The sequence below is a fragment of the Alosa pseudoharengus genome, unplaced genomic scaffold, assembly GCF_046254945.1.
Source record: "Alosa pseudoharengus isolate Yale_2024_CS ecotype anadromous, Long Island Sound unplaced genomic scaffold, YU_APseudo_1.1 YU_APseudo_1.1_scf_13, whole genome shotgun sequence".
Classification (NCBI taxonomy): domain Eukaryota; kingdom Metazoa; phylum Chordata; class Actinopteri; order Clupeiformes; family Clupeidae; genus Alosa; species Alosa pseudoharengus.
Window position 1 is genome coordinate 2020901 of NW_027468598.1, and position 11060 is coordinate 2031960.

An 11060-nucleotide genomic window follows, 5' to 3' on the forward strand; every position below is an offset into this window, starting at 1 on the left:
GTCCATTTCTTTTACTCTCTATGGTTGCCAGATGTAGCCTAATGAAGACTTAGCTAACGTTAGTTGACCTGCAGCTGCTTTAACGTTTCTCCAACCATGACCCAGCTACACATTACGGAAACAGTGAAAACAAAAAATACCTCTCTAACCAACGTAACATATTTAGCTGAAGTTAGCGATGCAGATGAAGTTTAGCCTAGGCTACCTGTTGTGGAGAAATATGGCCAGCTCTGTGTCAGACTTGATATTCTTCGTTTGACGAAGACGTCACCATCTCAGGAAGCTCCTCCGATGTCCACTTAATTTGTTTCTTGTTTTAATTTTGGAAATTTGCCTGCCTCTCGTAGGCGTTCATGACTACAACTGACAGCTGTTGACAGTTGGCCTTTGCTAACTTGGCAACCCAAATAGGAGGACGCGCTAGCCCATTATTAATACGCTATTCTAGAATTAATCGTTCAAAACATAAACGAAAATTCCAAGAGATTCCGCCCCGTACCTCATTTTTTTCATGGGTTTTACGGGGTAGAGTAATGTTGTCAAATAAGCCATTACTTCAATTCATCGTGTTTCCTTACTCTCTGACAACATATGGTGATCATTTTTGGAATGGTTACAGTTTATTTTCCATTATTTCCTACATACTGGTCCTTTAATTTGTAAAGCAAAACAATCTAGCTCTACATTGCAGAAGAATTAAGGATACTGCTTCTTCATGACTTGTTTAAATGTCATTGTAATTTATTTGACGCATGCTCGCGTTTAAAAGTGTCACGCATATGCCTAGCTGTCCCCAATGTTACAGCAGCTCCTTGTGGAAACAGCAGAGTGCACATATCCAATGAGATTTCTAACGAGGAGCAGAAGCTCTCTGCCTCACCAGAGCCTTACTGTTTATTAATAAAACAATGATATAGAATAGAAACATCCGAATCTATTTATTTCATCTTAAAGTTGGCTATAAAGAGCATTCATAGCCTAGAGAAAACGATACATTTTTCTTTATCTGCAATGTTCCAGGAAGAAAGGCTTACATTTATAGGCTGTCCCTGTTTGATCACAGCAGGTCCAACAAAACGAGTGGATATAACGTAATGCATTCTAGTTATGTTTCATCTACTATTTCATGTTGAGTTTTGCTTCCCAGCATGCATTGCGATCCATTTAGTATTTTTGGCTATTATTAGTTTTTAATATTTTTGAAACAATATGGTTTGAACAATTTATCTTAGGCTAGCCTAGGCCTACTCTGATGATGTTTTGAACAATATGCTACGGGATAATATGCCCATTAAAACGTTGTATTAGTTTATTAAGAAAATGACACCGTAGATGTGAAAGCAGCACATCCTAGCCCGGTATAAATGTCCATGTCTACTCATCATTAGTGCAATGCATTCTGAGGACGTGATTTCATACATGCGTGAAAATATGAGGTGAGTAAAGTTGATTGCGTAGTTGTAGAACAAGTCATTAATGCGTGTTCATGTTCCGTCTACCTCTCTCCTAGCAACGCTGAGATTTACAGGATGTAATACCGTACCAAATCGCGCTTCGTGTTTTTTTGTTTTTTTTTACCATCGCGGAAATATAAACGTCGCGCGCATAACGTCGCGGTGACCATTACAGGACGTCCTCTCAAAGTCTCGTGGACGTCTTTTGGACCTCCCGAACAGAGGTCCGCGGGACGTAAAGGGAACCCTACACAATGTCGAGGAGGTGACGTTCGCCAGGGGACCTTTAGGGGACGTCGCCAGTACTTTATTTTGTTTACTGGGAAACTTAAACTGTTTACCATGTTGTTAGTCGCTTTGGCTAAAAATGCGTCAGCCAAATGTAATGTAATCTAATCTCGTTGATCATATCTGTAGTTGTTGTAGGCCTACTTCTTCTGGTAGGGCAGTAGACGTCAATGCCCTGAAAAAATTGAACAGCGTCTGCTGTTTGTCTATGTAAATCTGTCAACCTATAATGGAACTGCAGCCAGAGCGCGGTTAGTAGAAGGTCGGGTTCAGTCAGAACTTACTGTAATATGTAGCCTACTGTATTAGTCTGTGTTTGAGTTTGTGATGTCAGACAGACAGTTGAAAAATGGCGAGTGAACAGTGTGTATGCAATAGTGTGGAGTTTCTCTTAAAGAACTCATTCGAAAGACTTGAGATTGGAGTTAAATTAGCTATCAAAGACCTAGGACCTGATTAACATTGTCCAACAAACAAAGGACAGTGTCGGTCATTAAATCGGACATTTTCACAGTCGTGGTATGATAAGAAGCCATGGCTCTCTGGTTATCCTGAACGCAATAAAATGTTTTGTTTTCCATGCCTGCTTTTCCGATCTTCTGGGGGACAAGGGGATGTTTGGAGTAGTGTAGGTGTGTGTGACATGACACATTTTTCAGAGAAGGCAAAAAAACATGAGGCTATAGGTCGCATCTGAGTTGTGCTATGAAATTAGCCATGCTGGGGAAAACTAATAATGCAGCACAACTCGATGAGGGCAAAATTGTAAATGTGCGAAACCACATGCACAACAAAGAAGTGGCTAGGAATAGGCCCATTATTTCCAATGTGATAACCTGCGGTTCTGTGGTGCTTTTGAGCTAGTGCTTATGGGGCACGACGAGGCTGAAGCATTTAGCAATCCTGGTATTTTCAGAGGTCTTGTCTGGTTGCATCGTTAGACAGTATAATGCACGAACACCTAGAAACTGCCACCGTGTTCAAATGTACTTCCAAGACCATTCAAAATAAATTACTGGATTGCATGTTGGATATAATGCAGGATCATATCATAAATGATTTGAAAAATGCAGACTTCTTCTCTGTGCAAGCAGACACTGATACACTGTGCAAGAACGATTTTTCTGTTTTAAATCCATTGATGGGCAGACGAATGCAGAATCGATCTCAACCGTGCTTTTGGGGCAGCTTGGTATAGTATGTTCACCTGAGAGTGACACATAAAGTAAGGCTGATTGCACAGACATGATGGGGCTAGTGTCATGAGAGGAGCATCTGGTGGAGTGCGTAAGAAAGTGCAAGACGTGTACTTTAATGCACATTTTGTACATTGCTATGCACATCAATTGAACCTGGTGATGAAAAAGGCTGCGTCAGCTGCATCCTCAGTGCGTGTCTTCTTCTCGGATCTTGGTGGCTTCTCCGCTTTTTTCACAAGATCTCGAAAAGAACTGCAGTATTAGATGGGATAGTTTGGAGGTGGCTGTCGCATTCATCGCAAACGCGTTGGAACTTTGGAAGCCATGCTGTCTGTAGGCCTACTGTCTTTGAAAACAGAGAGCTTCTTTTGGAGTGTTTCGAAACAATTCAAACATCTGGAGATTTCGATACAATCTCAGTTAGAGAGGCTAAAGGGTTTTCTCGAATGCTTTTAGATCCTGAGTTTTTATTCCTTTTAGACCTGTTCTATAAGATCATGCCCCGTGTAGATGTGCTCTATGCACAGCTGCAGAAAAGAGCAATGATGCAGTGGAGGCACACAGGGTTACAGACAAGTTTGTGGCCAACATGAGAAAGATATGTGATGATGTCCTGTCCCATTGTGCAAAACATACCGGTGTCCAGGATAAGCGCGGGGCTGCTTCTAACTTTGCGCAAATTGCCTATGAAGTGTATGACACAGTCATAGTTACCGCCACAGACAGATTTTCATTCACTGGCCATTTGGCTGCTGCCATCCTATTCGATAGTTCAAGCTTCCTCAAATTTTCCAAATCATTCCCCAAGGAGCTCGTCGAAAAAACAGTCAAGGCCTATCCCATATTGAATGAGCAGCGTTTAAATAGCCTACTGAGCTCTCACTGATTTGTGGTGGACGAAGTACACAAATCTTGTACTTGAGTGAAAGTAGAGAAACACATGGTCAAATGTCACTCCTTTTCCACTTGAGTGGAAGTAGGCCTACAAAAGTACTTGCCTTCAAATGTACTTAAGTATCGAAAGTAAAAGTCCTAAAATGTATTATGAGTAATACAGTTGCATTTACTATTTGTTGAAATGATTCGGCACAGACATAGGCATGCATTGAGCCTTTCTCCTCCATTCAAGGACAAAATCAGCTAATAATTGTTATATGTAGAAAGAACTAAAAACAAAGTAATGTGATATCTTATCTTAGATACTTCAAAGTAACCACAGTTCCCCCACCTCAGATATGAATAAAAAAATAAATATATAGTGCAATGATATTGTTAAAATAAATGGTTAGTTAATTTTTCACATGTAGGCTACCGTCAAATTGCAGCCTGCCTCTCCTTCAGGAACACGGTGTTCAACAAATCAAAATATAATATCACCCCCTTCCCGACATTAGGTCCTCACGGGTCTCCTGTCTGATTTGAGTGCACATGTTTCGGTTCACACATGCAGATGAAGTCACTGTGTTCACAGTTGCTGTTCTAGCCAGAGCACATAGATGTTGGAGGGAAGTTAAAGTCGAAGGTGAAGTAATGTTAAAATTCCACAATTTAAACATGTCAAATCCAGAGCAGTATATGGAACTTATTGCTGTAGGCTATCATCATCATAACTATTATTCCACCTGTGTGTGCAAAACAGTTTTGGCTACAGCACAAATATTTCCATCCATAGATAAAAATAAGCAAATCTAACCTCTGAATTTCTTTTCAAAGTGCAGCAGATTGATGCATTTAAATGTTAAAATATACAACATTTTCATACGGGGTGCATGCCCGGGGGGGCTTGTGTCCCAGTTCAGTTTAGGTCTAGTGACACCCCTGGTACAAATCAATATGGGGGCTATTTTGACTGACAGGGGTGACCAAGAAACTAGCAATTCTTGTCAAAAAAGTATTGCTACACCACGATACTTAATATGTTGTCCAACGGCGAGTCATTTTTCCCCATTGCACCGACACTGGATTTCAGGGTTCCCCCACCTGCCAAATCCCACACTTTAGGTCAATATCACACCGGAATTCTCCTTTAATGTTATGTTAGCAGAACGATTGAACACGGGTTGTGCATATCTCTGCTATGACAACAAACTTTAGCTAGCTAGCGACATTTGCAGTTAAACTATATAGGTCTCTCCTAAGGTGGTTAATGTTATTTTCATTCAAGTCAGTAACATTATACCTGGCTTGATAACATTATTTGTTTTACTTGGAAATAGCTCGGTTTAATTGTGCCCATGTGCCTGGCGAGGACTATTAGTTAGGCTAACAGAAGTAGCCGCTAGGAACAGTCAAGAATATGAAACGGTTAAAAGGACTGAAAGGACAAAAGAATGACAGCTATCATATGCTATGTCTTGTGGGTGAAAGCAATTTCTTGTTTATGTATGTGGACTATATGTGTGTGTGTGTGCTTGCTGTATGTTCTTAAGGCTGCTGAAACAACTGAATTTCCCTGTGGGATAATTAAAGTATATCTATCTATCTATCTACCTATCTATCTATCTTACCCTAGCAACACCCTAGCAACCATCTCAAGTACCCTAGCAACAACCTAGCAACCACTTCCATAATGTCAATCTAGCAAGCACATTAGCAACCAACATGATTACCCTAGCAACCAACCTAGCAACCACTTTTTATAGCATAGTAACCACTATAATTACCCTAGCAACACCCTATCAACCATCTGAAGTACCCTAGCAACAACCTAGCAACCACCTTAGCATCCTACATGATTACCCTAGCAACAGTGTTGGGGAGTAACAGAATACATGTACTGGCGTTACGTATTCAGAATACAAATTATGAGTTACTGTATTCCGTTACAGTTACAATTTTAAATAGTTGGTATTTAGAATACATTGTTGAAATCAATGGATTACATTACAATACTTCCCTGTTTCATAAGTTTATTCACTCTCTAAATAAATTAAGGCAACTCCATTTCACAGAAGCTCCTGAAAGCAATTGGACCCATCAAAACGCAGCCAGCGTGCATTATGGACACGTCATCGGAGACCCTGAAATGACTGTTTGCACAGCAAATTAGGAGTAAGGTAAGTGGAGGTAACTCCTGTTCCTCACTGATTGTGGTTCCTGATGTCTGTTCAAAGGATATTTTCCCAAGTATTAATAGCTCAGGCTACTTCTGCCAATCGGTTACACAGTCGCTAATCAATAAACAAAGCCTAGTTCAGGTGTTGATTTAGACCTACAATAAAACCCATCTCTAAAATAGGCACTGCATTCTAAGTTTTTTATTCTAACTTAAAATAACTTTATGGCTTATTTTTTTCTAATTAGATCTAAATTTACGTGTTAAAATGAATTATGATGCAGCCTCTGAAGAATTATTCTTGTGAGTAGTACATTTTAACGTGCAGGTTTTTATTGTCATTACGCGTTAATTTTGAGAGCACTAATATACAGTAGCCTATAGTGTTTACATTTGCAGGTCATTTGCGTTCCACCTATCATATGCGCCCCTCACTTGTACTGGGTTGATGCCACCTAAAATCTCACAGGCACACCTTAATTATAATTTTTGGCTACGCCCTTAAAGTAGCATTTTTTTTGTTTTAATTAGCCTAGTCGTCTGCTGTAGTTTTAGTGGTCAGTCTGGTCACCTTGCTATTTTATAGTTGTATCAGGTAGCTTAGTTGACTTTACATTCTCCTATGTGGGCCTAACACTTCAGCCATTTGGAACAGAAGAACACACCAGACTAGGCCTGTTTAGTAAACAGGATTTGATGGCCGCATTCCTACACTCATAAAATGCAATTTAATGTGCAAGCAATCCAAGTATTCAGAATACGTTACTCAGATTGAGTAATGTAACGGAATATGTTAGAAATTACATTTTTGGGCATGTATTCTGTATCGGAATACGTTTTGAAAGTAACCTTCCCAACACTGCCTAGCAACCAGCATAACAAATGCTTTATTTAGCATATCAACCACCATATCTACCCTAGCAACCATCTCAAGTACCTAGGAAACAATGTAGCAACCATTCTTTATAGAATAGTAACCACTACAATTACCCTAGCAACACCCTAGCAACCATCTCAAGTACCCTAGCAACAACCTAGCAACCACTTCCATAATGTCAACCTAGCAGTCACCTTAGCAACCAACATGATTACCCTAGCAACCAACATTGCAACCACTTTTTATAGCAAACTAACCACTATAATTACTATAGACCTGTTTCAGGTCCCTAACAACCGTCGTTAAGGACGAACTCGGAGGACAAGCAAACCCAGAGCCGTATAGCAATACATTGAGAGAAAGACGCAAGGAGGTTGAAAATGTTTAAACTTTTGGGCAGAGAAAAGCAGACGGAAATTCCCCTGTGTGGTACAGGAGACATTTCATTTTTTTGTGATGTGTCCGTTCAAAGCTAAAAAAATGTAAAACGCCAATAAAGTAGGCAGGCCTAGGTGCTAACTGTTTAGACATTTGGATACGAAGCATGCATTATGAAGCTACGAAGTTATGCCACAAATGTTTATCTTCATGCTCAAGAGGAAAAACTCAAGTCATGTAGGCTAAATAACATAGGGTAGTGACGTTAACAAAGTGTTTTTTTTTTTTTTATCATATTCCTCAGCATATAATTTTAATGAGAGACTTATGATCCATGAGAACGGAGGCTAACGTTAGCCTACATTTCACGCAAATGACAATATGCAGGGTAGCCTAAAGTTAAAGTTGACACTCCATTTGAGTTGTTTGTTTTAGAAAAGAAGACATGGGCTTGCAAGTAACGTTATTGCATACGCCTACTATAAGGTAGCCTATCTTATAGCTAATCCGTCATAGGCTCCTGTCCTGTCAGTTAACATCCAGCACAATGCATTTTGTGCATTGTAACGTTATTTCAGTCAATCGTTCAATGTGTGGCCAGCTTAGGCTACTTTATCAAAGTAATTATCCTCTGACCTCAGTGGGAAATGATTGTCCACCCCTGTCATTATGTATCCTTTGAGTAGGTAATGTTCTCACTAAATCTAAACTAATTGTTTCTGCAGTCGAAGCCCTAACGTTAACTTAACATTAGCTTAAGCCTAACCTAACTTTACAGTGACTGGCCACATTAGCCTACCTTCCGTAAAATCCGTTGCTTTTTCATAGGTAAATCCGCTACACCTCTAGATGAAAACAATCCAGACTCGGCTACACCGAAATATTTCGGCAATATGTTTTTATTCTTCATCTTATATCAAGTTCAGCCAGCTTGTTTTCTGTGCGCTGTCAGTGTAAACAACTAGTGCTTGTCCTCCGAGTTCGTTCTTGACTACGGTTGTTAGGGACCTGAAACCGGTCTATTTACTAATTACTATAACAACACCCTAGCAACAATCTCAAGTACCCTAGCAACAACTTAGCAACCACTTCTTTAATGTCAACCTAGCAACCACCTATGCAACTGACATGCTTACCGTAGCAACCAGCATAGCAACTGCTTTATTTAGCATAGAAATCACCATATTTAAACTAGCAATACCCTACAAACCATCTCAAGTACCCTAACAACCAACATAGCAACCACTTTCTAAAGCATAGTTACCACTATGATTACCCTAGTAACACCCTAGCAACCAACATAGCAACCACTTCCAAAATGTCAACATAGCAATCACTTCCACAAAGACCCAGCAACAACCTTAGCAACCAACATGATCAACCTAGCAACCACACAACAACAATCTCAAGTACCCTAGCAACAACCTAGCAACCACTTCCACAATGACAACCCAGCAACCACCTTAGCAACCCACATGATCAACCTAGCAACCACTTTTTATAGCATAGTAACCACTATAATTACCTAAACAACACCCTAGAAACCATGTCAAGTACCTCAGTAACAGCCTAGCAACCACTTCCATAATGACAACCTAGTAACCACCTGAACAACATTAGTACCCTAGCAACCAACATAGCAACTGCTATATTTAGCATAGCAACCACCATATATACCCTAGCAACACCCTAGCAACCAACATAGCAACCACTTTTTATATTGATTGCCCAAGCAACACCCTAGCAACCATCTCAAGTATCCTAGTAGCAACCACTGCCACAATGTCAACCTAGCAACCACCTTACCAACCAACATGATTACCCTAGCAACCACCATAGAAACCACTAGCTTAGGAACCTAGGAAATAGCTTTGGCAACACCTTAGCAACCTCTTCTAATACCCTAGCAACATCCTAGCAATGGCTTGGCATGCACTGGCATTTCCTTCAGGAAATGCATTTTTAGTTATAAATAAGGTATAATTCTGTACTTCTGTACTTTTTTTCTGAGAGTATATGGGGTTCCCAGTTAGGCTAACCGTCCTAACCCCAGCGGCGCCCCAGATGTTACATACTGCAATACCAGGCATTACGGGTGTGAATTGACACGGCAGAGACTCCATTACCCTCAGTAAGGAATCACAATGAGTTTGAAGCCATTTAAGGTAAAATAACGACATTGTGTCACTTTAAGCAGTCCCTCCAGGATTTCGCGCGCCTTTTTTGAGATTGTTGCAACCTAAAATGGCTGATTTCACGGTAACTTTTCCAAAAATTCCGAAGGAAGTTGAATGAAATCTTTATTGGATCACAGAAGAGATAAGTGTCTTGCAATGTTATTATGATTTCTATGATTTTGGTAAGCACTACATGAACTAGGCCTACAAGCAAACATGACATGAGCTAACAAGGACATCTCCATATGTAAAAGTTTGCCATAACCTAAGTAGGCCTACATGAACTTACTTGGGTCATTCCACGTCAGTTCAACCAGGGCCCACGCACTTAGGTCTCAAAAAATTCTGAAAAAATTACCAGGTGTACTTATGTTACCCAGGAGACACACTGTAAAATTACTCTTATGTAAGATCAATACTTTCCAAGATACAGCCAGTTTTACAGGGGGAGGGGGTGTCGATTTTGTTCAGCCTCTTTTTTTTGTCAAAGTTCACAAGCCCACAGCGCAAGAACTAAACCATGTAGGAGGCTTGCTGGTACATAAATAGGAATAGTATGTAGCAAAATCGTCACGTTTGGTCTGGATAATCCTGCATGGTCATAGCTGTCCCTCAAAGTTGATACAAATTTTATTGGAGTTTTTGGCTGGGCTCTGTTTAAGCCTGCAGAAGACATATTTGTACTCAACATAGGCTCTTGATTTATTTTCCTTACTGAGATAAGTAGAAACACTCTCACAAAAAGCAATGAACAGAAAATAAATCCCTTCAGGGTCTGAACAGCAGACCTCACAAGTCTGAAAAATCATTTTGGTTATCATTTTCAGAGCACCCAAACACCTTGTGGGAATATACAAAGATTTTTTAAATATGTTTCTTTATTCTCCATGATCCCTTCTTTTTGAAAACACCAATTTGACTTGTCTTATGCAAATCTTTCTTTTTTATTTTCCAACCTGAACATGGGCAAAATGCCCCATTGACATCAATAAGTTTTGTATTAATAAGTAAGCAGATCATTAACGTACCTTTCTATTTATTGTCATCAAAAGTGCAGAGGAACGAACAATATATAGGACGGTCTCTGGTGTCTGCAGATATGAGTGTGGCATCTGGCTCAATATTCTGGGGAAACTACGATGATTGGTCCAATTTGCGAGGTCGCCCAGAATTTGTTGAATTTGCGTTAATTGTTACATTGTGAATTTCTGGAGGGACTGTTTAAGTCAGAGAAATTGTTTTTACATTCATGGATACTTGCCTTTTATGTATTCACAGATTTGTGTTTTCATTCATGTTTTTGACAGAAATCATTGTGTTTTTAAAAGTGTAAACGATTTAACTATCATAATTTAATGATTGATTTTCTGTTGTAACTCATGGTAATCAGAATCAGAATCAGAATTAGTTTTTATTGGCCAAGTATTCTTACATATACAAAGAATTTGACTTCGGTACAGTAGGTGTTAAACTCTCTGTAGCTTACATTCAACAATTAGACATGTAGTAGTAATGATCACTGATAGAACAGTTGAAACTGGGAAGACTCTGGAGTAGGGCTCAACTCCAAGTAATGCCTGTGCCATTAGAAAGTTTGGTCTCTGCTGCTGACCATACTTGGCTGAGGTTCAG